The 10256-nt window shown below is 42.1% G+C and overlaps 1 long non-coding RNA gene across 3 annotated transcripts; it reads right to left on the bottom strand.

The window, feature by feature from the left end:
• Positions 1 to 481: 481 nt before the first annotated feature.
• LOC309525216 lies at positions 482 to 8552 on the bottom strand. Of its 3 annotated transcripts, none has more exons than XR_014216109.1 (3): positions 7533 to 8552; positions 6106 to 6265; positions 482 to 4891 (listed from the first exon to the last, which is right to left on the bottom strand). It is a non-coding gene; the product is annotated as an uncharacterized lncRNA (long non-coding RNA). The 3 variants fall into 3 exon arrangements; XR_014216110.1 differs by lacking the exon at positions 6106 to 6265 and having other exon boundaries at positions 482 to 702; positions 1814 to 4891; XR_014216111.1 differs by lacking the exon at positions 6106 to 6265 and having other exon boundaries at positions 482 to 2034; positions 2141 to 4891.
• Positions 8553 to 10256: the final 1704 nt, after the last annotated feature.

The following is a 10256-nucleotide window of genomic DNA, read 5'->3' as shown; positions in this document are numbered from 1 at the left end:
TTCCATCAACAGTAGCACTGAAAATTTTTACACATCACTTGAGAAGACAGGTGAACTAAGGGCAGTGTATTGGAAGAAGCAAAGATCACCAGTGTCGAAGCAATGATTCTTCAACATCAGCATCGTTGGACTAGTCATGTTGTGAGGATGCCTGATCACCGTCTTCCAAAGCAGCTACTCTATTCCGAACTTAAAAATGGAAAGCATAATGCTGGTGGTCAACAAAAGAGGTTTAAAGACTCACTCAAGGCAAATCTTTTTTTTAAAAAAAGTAATATAAGCACCCACAACTGGGAAACACTGGCCTGAGAGTGCTCCAATTGGAGAGCAGCCTTTACCAAAGGTGTCATAGGCTTTGAAGACGCTCAAACTCAGGATGAAAGGGAGAAACGTGCTAAGAGGAAGGCATGCTTGGCAAACCCTCACTATGATCAACTCCTACCTAGAAACCTATGTCCCCACTGTGGAAGGATGTGTGGATCCAGAATTGGCCTCCGCGGTCACTTACAGACTCACTGTTAAAACCGTGTTTATGGAAGACAATCTTACTCGGTTACAAGTGAGCACCAAAGAAGAACAGACAATGTCATTTTCAGAATTTATTTCATGGAGAAGGCAGCAGCACTGTTTGTATCTAGTCGAGGGTGCTGGTGAATAAGAGGTCAGCCGCCAGCTGCACTGTTAACTCTGGAAACTGGCACTCTAAATAGCAAAGCACAAAGATCATCAATTCAACACAGTGTTATAATACTGAGCTCAGCATTTTGCTTCATCAACAGCTCCCCTCCCCGGCACAGCACCTTTTTTTTCTCTTCTGGTTTATGACTGAATTCTAGTACATGAACAACCCATTAAGCTCCAACACCTGCAGTGCCTTTATCTGAAGAACACTTCATCATGTAATGCGCCACATGTATAATAGCATTGTGGTGGCGCTAAAGGAAAGAATAGTGCCGGTGAATTTATTTAAGGTCGGGAAAACAAAGTGGCTGGGCTGTGCGATTTCCGCACCCTTGACTACAACCTTAGAAATCAATCAGCATTTCTACTCTTTATGCAAATTTTTATTAATCATGAATAGGACGAGGGACCACCCTTACACTGCGTGTGACTTGCAATACAGTGTTGTCTTGCTGTAGGAAGACGGCGTAATATTATAGCTAAGGGCAATGAGCAAGGAAACCTCCCGTTCAAGTTTCTCCTCTGGAATGGACTTGTTTGGTGGTTATAGGAAAGCCTCTCACTTCGTCCCTCTCCCATTTACCTGCCTTACAGAGTTGTTGTTACTGACAGGGCCGTCTTAGCCATAGGTGCTAGGGGTGCAGGGCACCTGGGCACCGGGCTCGCAGGGGCGCCAGGTCGAGAGTCCGGGGTCGAGATTTGGAGTCCAGGGATTGGGAATAGCCGACAGCTGCTGCCTAGTGGAGAAGAGCCCATCAGAGTACCGCAGCTCTTCTGCTGTAGGCGAGCTCCACCCTCCTGTGCACCTGGGATTGGCGGGCCGTTGAGAGGCCTGCCCAGCACATGCTGCTCACATGAGCCTTAGGCTCAACTGTTGTTGCGCTGGGCTCTGTTTGCCCATCCCCAGGCACTCGGCCCTGGCCTTGCTCTGCTGCCACCGCTGCCGCCTCGGGCTCCTGTGTTGTAGCTGAGGTGGCCAACAACTTTGGGGTCCCCCCAAAAGGGTCAACAACTCTGGGTAACTGGGGGGGGAGGCACCAGACGGATCTTTGCACCCCGGCACCGCATATGCTTAAGATGGCCCTGGTTACTGAGATCATCGTTCTGGGTCTGGAACATCCAAAACTGTTACCTCAATAATGGTTTTCACGCATGCCCTCATGAATTCTGCACGAATGTTCCACAGATGAAGTGGAAGCAATGTCTAAATGCCATTCATTCTTGATGCAAAGTGCAGGTGTGCAATTCCAGAAAAATGATCCAAAGGTACAGGACAAGGTCATTTTGCTGAACCTAAGCAGATCCGGGTGTGGTCACTGCTTGGAGAACACCAGAGAATCATCTGTATTTTGTCTTAAAATAAGAACAGAAGACTATATATGAAATACATCCGTATCAGTATTGATAAGACATTTCATGAACATTTCCACTGATGTTCCTATGACATAGGCAAAGTTACCATGTTCATATTGGGGTTGGATGGGCCAGCGTATTTCCTTTCTATATCAATTTTGCATGTCTTCATAAGTTTGTCCTAACGGATATCTGCACTGATCTGCAAGAAAATTCATACACAATTACAATTTTTCTCAGAACGTTTTCTAATTTTTTTTATCCTAGAAAACTCACTGCTGGAAATGTCAGGGAAAAGAGGGCACTTTTATCATATGTGGTGGAATGGTAAAAAATATAAGTATGGGAAATGATATATAATGAATTTTTAAAAATGTTTAAAATAACTTTTGTCAAAAGACCAGAAGCCTTTCTCTTAGGAATTTTAGGTGCAGATATACCGGAGAATTTGAGAAGACTGTTCATGTACGTGACTACAGCTGCAAGGATGCTGCTTGCCCAGTGATGGAAAAAGGAGAATATGCCGACAAAGGCGGATTGGCAAATGAAACTACTTGCTTATGCAGAGATGGCTAGACTGACTGGGAAAATCAGAAATCAGGAGGATCAAAACTTCAATAGAGAATGGAACAAATACAAATTGTATTTAAAAGAACACTGTAAACACTTGAACTCTCTGGCAGGCTTTGAATAACTCTTGCAAAGACTTTGGACATATTGGAGGACTGTCATTTGGATGAACTATAATATGCAGTTGACTAAGATATTTAAAGGACCTGAGGAGGGAAGTCCTAAGATTTGGAAGAATCTTGTTTTAGGTTTAATATTCAAAAAAACGTTAATTGTGTGATTTATTTTGTAAAACCAATAAAAATTATTTCAAAAATTAAAAAAAAAATAGAAAACTCACTTGAAGCACAGGTCTGCATGACCTACCAAACAAAATACAACATATAGGTCATACTCTTGACCCCACCCTAGATTTTGCAGTCCTAAAATGGTTTGGGGAGGGCAGCAGGTTTATTAAACCAATGGTGAGCCCCCTGTCATAGTTGATAGGCTGTGATGGCTCAGTAGAGGGAAAGATGTACAGTTGTACATAATAATTCAATGCTGAACAGATGCAAAACACAGAAATGAAGCCAAATCTACTTAACTGAAGTAGCTCCAGGTTACATAAGCAAGTAAGGTCCAAAATGTTGCATATCTTCCTCTAGATAAATACATCTTGTAGTCAGAGCCACCGGTGCAAACCTGGTTATCTCCCATGTTGAATCAATGAAAACTACAGATTTTCCACTGAGCAGGTATACAATTTTCCATGTGTCCTGTTTAATTAAGCAGAAACGTACTGGAACCACACGACTCCTGCCCCTCGAGGTTCCCATTCAATTTCCCATACAAACGTGACGAGATTAGAATTGGGTATCAAATAGGTTTATTTAAACACACACACACACAAACCCTGGCTTCATTCTTTCCAAATTTCCTTTGAGTGGCCTCCAGAGAGATGTAGATAGTCTAAATTCTGCATATTAAACTTTAATTACTTATTTCTCTGTTAGGCAAGGGTGATAACTAACATTCAGGAAGAGATCTATGCATCGCAGCGTTTGCAAGCATTCTGCAGCAGCGAGCAAATGAAAAATGACTCGGCAACCTATCACCAATCTCTGTCGGCACCTCCTGCCCCTCTGGCTGAACAGTGGGATGCCAGCTGGTCTTCTATTAACAGTAAATGGAAGATTCTTATTTATTTATAAGCGTCATTAATCTGATAGCTTTGAACGCAATTTGTTTTCCAAAGGAGAGAGCATGGAAGGTTTGCTTGGCACCATCAGGGCAAATAAAATGGATGGTTTATTCGAAACCCCACAATATTTAATCCCTGGTAAATTACGTTGCGGCAAGAGTTTTAAATTTTTGTCATTGCAGCCGTCTTATAAACACAGAAACAAGTGCATATAATGAAGTGTATTCATTGTGTCTCCATATGTAACGAGGTGTGTTGTTTGGAAGCAACAACGATGCGGAGACTGGTGTGGATTAGTAGTGTCCACAATTCGTATTGGTTACAGGCTTCCTTACCAGAGTTTGGTAGGAATCCAAGCACCAATCTTCCACCTGCTGAAAACTTTCATCCGCCCTGCACATGTGCTGGGAACTTGCCTGACCCCACAAGCAATATGAGTGTTTTGGAAGCTAACACTAGCCCCTAAGCCTGTGATAGCCCAACACAGGTGGAGAATACTTCAAGGTGATACTTATCAATGACCCACAGATAACAATAATATACCCAAAAACACATTGAAAAACCAGTCTCAAACAAGATAGTCCTGTAGAGAAGATGCTACACAAACATCTATTATGACTGTAATTTGGAAGCCTTGATAAAGATTGCCAATGATTCCAGAAGGAAAGGTGGGTTAATTAAGAAGTTAAAAATTTTCTTTGGTAAAGAAAATTTTAACATTTGAAATACATTTTATGCTGTATTCTGCCATAAAGTCCTTCACAGATTTGACTGTGTCCACAAAAATTTCAAAAACCAGGCTCCTTTATATTGTGTCAGGGGAGGGAGATGCTGTTTCTCTCGTTGTTTCTTCTTATTCTTCCTCCTCCTCTTCTTCTTCGTCTTCCTCCCCCACTACCAAGAAGGTCCTCTGCCTGGTTCTCTGTAGCTTCACTTCTCACAGTGAGGGAACTGCCAGAAGGTCCTCGGAGCTGGACCTCAGTGTCCAGGTTGATATACAGAACAACTTTGAATAATTTGAAGAGGAGGCAAAGAAACTGAGTAATCAAGTGGAATCTGTATCTTCAGGGACACAAATCTGTTTTCTCAGATGGAAAAAAGTGACTGCAAAAGAAGAAGAGACAAATTTAGGGTGGAAGCATACTACTGTGTCTTAGATAATCTCCCGTGCTTACACAGAAGCTGCAAATATATTTGGATTCCTGGCAAAACTGAACAGTTCGTCCCAAAATGATGGTACACTGGAAAAGGATGCCGAAGCCTTTGTGAGAGCTTACCCAAATGATCTGCAATTTTTTCCGTCCTCTAAACTAAAATGTTTTATTCATTTCTTAGATACTGCAGGGGTGTGTGATGGATCGGAGACTACTGCACATAGCCATTTGAAGATAATTTACAGTAAGGATCTGGTTGGAGCTTCCCCAGATGCTATCATAGTTCTCTGCCTTTATCTAATTCTGCCAATTTTGAATGCTGAAGGAGAAAGGGCATTCTCCAAATTAGTCTTTATTTTAAAAAATAAGTTACATTCCACAAAGCTACAGTCAAGACAGTCATCATTATCTGTTCTATCTATAGATTGGGATCTTCTGAGAGAAATATTTTTTGGTAATCTCATCACTGAATTTGTTGACAAGAAAACTAGGCGGGGAGAAGATGAGATGACTTTTTAAATATTCTGAATGCAGCTTGTCATTTTGTGTAAATATTTTCTTAAACTTTAGTCATAAAATGTTAATATTCTGATGTCAAATATAGCTGGGTTTTCCCCCAAGTATTATATACATTTTTCCAGCTGAGGAGGAAATGAAACTGACACAAAGTGCTGTAGAATTGTGCTGTGGGATTTCAGGGAGGGCCCCTCAAATAAGCATTTTGCCCTGGGCCTCTCAGTGTCTTAACAAGACTCCAGTGCCCTATGATGCTCTGTTGACAAAAGACTTCACTTTAGTCCATTGCAATAGAGTCACCAAACAGTGTCTAGGCCAGGGGCCAGGAAACTTTTTCTGCAGGGGGCCGGTCCACTGTCCCTCAGACCTTGTGGGGGGCTGGACTATATATTTTTTTTGGGGGGGGGAAATGAACGAATTTCTATGCCCCACAGATATCCCAGAGATGCATTTTAAATAAAAGCACACATTCTACTCATGTAAAAATGCCAGGCAGGACCCACAAATAACCCAGAGATGGATTTGAAATAAAAGGACACAAGTAAAAACACGCTGATTCCCAGACCGTCTGCGGGCCGGATTTAGAAGGCTGGATCTAGCTCCTAGGCCTTAGTTTGCCTATCCATGGTCTAGGTTCTTAGCACCAACCCTAACAACTTGGCTCCACTCATCTCCACTTAAATTCAGCCAATTGGACCACCCCTATGAATGCTCTGTACACCAAAGATCCTCTCCACTTCCATCATCTTCTCTCCCTTGTTTTCTCTTCTTTTTCTTGAACTTTGACCTTCCTTCCTTTGAATCTGGCCTTGGTAATGAGAAGACACCCACATCTTCTAGGATATGTTTCCATTATTATTATTATTATTATTATTATTATTATTATTATTATTATTATTATTATTTTACCTAGGAGGTGTGTGTCTAATGCTTCCTCACTCGTTATAATTATGTTTACTTATTGTATTGAAAATTGGTCTGATTTGAACTCATATATATATATTGAACACAAGAATGCCGTCAAAAAAGAAGAAAAAACTTCCTCTCTTTTCCAACACATGAAAGAAACAGGACACGAAATTAATTTTGCAGATTCCAAATTGCTCTTTAACATGGAACATCACCACAAGAGAATAATCATGGAAGCCATCGAGATAGAGAAACACCCTCACAACATGAACAAGCGTGACGACACGTCCCGCCTGCCAGACATCTGGAAATTAGCCCTCCCCACAAAAACCGACACCAGAACCAGAGGCACACAGAACGCCGTCACCAATCAACCACACCAGACCCAAACCCAGACCCTCTCCACAGACATATTACAGACTCCATCCAGTAGCCAAACTATAGTGGCACCTCCGGATGCTGCACCCCCCTGCAATCCCTACACAGATCTGGCTGGCACAAGGCACAAAACCACAGCTCGCCCCTATACACGAAGCCAGGCCAGAGCACAACTAAATGCAGCACAGCCATCTTCTCAGAAAAACTCTTCACAAGCTCAAGAGGTCAAGACACGAAAGCTTTAGCAACTAATCTACACTTAATGACCCACCCAGTGGTATTCAGAATATCACTCATGAAATCACCCAAGATATCCCTCAAGTAATTAAGGAACAAAAGAAGAAAAGGCACACTAATCTAGGAACTTCCTCTCTGCCCAGAACGTTGGAGGCTATACACCACACCCCTCAACAGTATTTATAGGAACTCAAACACCAGACTCTGCTCTGTTCCAGTAACAAGAAGCCGAAAGCACCAGCCTGAAGATGACGAGTGAGACCTCGTCGAAACGTCGCACAGACACCCCGACTCTTACACGGGAAGACACCCGAAGACACCAAAACCTGCATATATATATATATACACCTCTCCATGCAATATGTTTTGAGAACCAGACAGCAGACAGTCTCTGCTGATACATCCCATGGACTGGGATTGTCCAGGAATATAAATGTGGCTTCCTTCAAGCAGTTCCTCTTATTATGGTGACCGATAAACGTATTGTCGCAGTTGTGGAAATCACTGCAATGACCCTTGTAACCTGGTGTAATTCATGAACAAATACATGCCTCAGAAGAGTCAAGATGGAGGAGGTATTTTGAACGTCCGTGTGGCGTTTGTATGGAGCCCCAGGTCGTCTCGTGGACTATTGACCCGTACACCACTAATCTGCTGCCACCAACCAGGTCATCCCCGGTAAATCATTTAGTCTCAGACACTTAACTCATTCTTAAGTTAACAAAGAAGAGTGTAGTTTATTGCAGACACAAATAAACTTTAACTGCATTCAAAATGTTGTTACTCTTTACCTTCTTAGTCTTATTTTTATCCTGTCTCTAACTCTTCTACCTCCCCTCACACAAAAACCAATTGCACTAACTGTCTCTCTAATTCCAACTGTCTGCCAACTGCTTTCCCAACTGCCTTTTCCCAACCAACCAACTAACTAAACCCAACCAACCCAAACATTGGGCTAAGCCCTTTTATAAACAGCTAGGCTCCGCCTCTGGCTTTTCTATTGGTTTACCTATTAACTCTTTCTTTTCCCCTGTACAGACATTTTAAAAAGAACGGGCAAACGCCACAGTCTAAAGCGACCCTTAGTTATGAAAATAGTACTTGGTACATATTTATAAGCTACTCTGCTATTCCTAATTCATGAGCCCCAAAGTTGAATGGCAAACAAGTTCTGGGAAACCGTGGGTCAGTTGAAGTCCTGACAATATGACAAATCTGCCAAATGAGACATGGGAAGTTTACATCAAAGAGGTAGATCTCATTTATGGTATGTGAGAAATTGTAATGGACGGCTGATGCTTTTCTGTGACTTCTGTCAAGGCATACATGATGTAACAGGGCTGTGACTGAGCCATGACAAGAGAAGAATTAGTAATTCCAAGGCTTCTGAATATCTAACAGCTAAATGCCTTGCTCTATGGATGCATGTGGCTGGAAGAGATCAGAACTGAAGAGACTGAAGGGACCCCAAGTGTCATCTCATTCAAGTTGCTGCAATGCAGGAATCTAAATATATTTTTATTAAACAATTTCAACAAAACAAATTATCAATCCAATTAATCAATTGCATTATTTGCCCCACCCTTTTTACCTCCCCTCCCCTCCCCTCCCCATCCCTCCCCCACCCCCCAACAAAGACTTCCTTCAGCTCCCCTCTCTGGTTTGTTTACACATATTATTCTTTGCATGTTAAAAATTGTACATATCATTACTTTATCTGTCATATATTCTATTAATAAATTTGTGGGTTTTTATTCAAAACCTGCCAAGGAGTCCAAGTCCTTTTGTTGTTGTTTTTTTGATTAGTTTGTGAAAAGTTCCCAATCTTCCTTGAAGTCACAATAGTCCTTCTCACGTAGTTTATGTGTCAACTTTGCCAACTCTGCATAACTCATCAGTTTTTCTTGCCACTGTTCTTTCTTTGGGATTTCCTCATTCTTCCATCCTTGTGCTATCAAGACTCTTGCCGCTGTTGTAGCATACATAAATAAATTCTTTGCTTTTCTTGGCAGGTCTCGTCCTAAAATCCCTAACAAAAATGCTTCTGGTTTCTTTACAAATGTCATTTAAAACATTTTTTTTTTCAATTCATTATATATCATTTCCCAATTTTTAAAAACTTCTCTACATTCCCACCACATATGATAAATAGTACCTTCCTTTTCTTTACATTTCCAACATATATTTGACCGGGTTTTGTACATTTTTGCTATTTGTACTGCTATGATTTACCATCTACACATTATTTTCATATAATTTTCTTTCAAAAGAGAACAATCTGTAAATTTCAAATCCACTTTCCACAGCTTTTCCCAATACTCAAATTGTATATTGTGCCCTATATCTTGTGCCCATTTGATGATAACTGATTTGACCAGCAATGCAGGAATCTAAACCAGGAGTCGGCAAAGTTTTTGTAGCTTGGGCAGGTTCACGGTCCCAGAGACGCCATGGTGGGCCGGAGTGTATGTGCGCGCACACACGCATGCACAGATGCTATTTCCAGCACTCATTCTGGCATGGAGGAGGTGTGTACAGCTTCCCATTAGCTGCAGGGGCTTCCTGAAGCCAATGGGAAGCCGGCCAGCATCGCGGAAAGCAGTCCCCGCTCTGCTCCACACCGGTTTAGCACGGCGCATGGGAGCTGACCGAACGGGCAGCAGGGCACCCCGAGCAGGCAGCGGGGGTCCATGGGCCTGTTAAATGACCCCCATGGGCCACTTGTGGCCCATGAGCTTTAGGTTACCGACCCCTGATCTAAACTAAAGCATCCATGACAGATGGCCATGGATGTTTTCTTAAATGAGCATTGGTGGACCATGATGGCAACTGATAGTTGCTAGACATCTACTGATGCAGATGAGGTGTGAAAACTCTCTTCTGCATTTGTCTGTGTGACATAGAGAAAAGCAGGTTGGTTGGTTGTTGAAGGAAGGAAGGAAGGAAGGAAGGAAGGAAGGAAGGAAGGAAGGAAGGAAGGAAGGAAGGAAGGAAGGATTCCCTGGAGGCCAAGATCCAACTTTGCGACAAGTACTCTTGGCTAGAGAACCCCAGCAGTACAGTAATTTAAAGTCACAAAATATACAGCAAAGTAAATTGTGGAAGTATAGGATGTTAGACCTTTGAAATATTCCCTTCAAAGTTCCCTCCAAAGGTTCTCACTTCCCACAGAGTGGGGTGGTGGTGGCTTACTTACAAACTCTTCAAAGGTCTGGTTCATGTGTTTCAGAAAAGTTGCACAGGAAGTAATACTTAGGCTAGTTTTAAAGTGGCAA

This window comes from Podarcis vaucheri (genome assembly GCF_965113315.1).
Source record: "Podarcis vaucheri genome assembly, chromosome: 1".
NCBI lineage: Eukaryota > Metazoa > Chordata > Lepidosauria > Squamata > Lacertidae > Podarcis > Podarcis vaucheri.
Note: the sequence above shows the minus strand (reverse complement) of the source record. Positions and strands in the feature narration are given on the sequence as shown.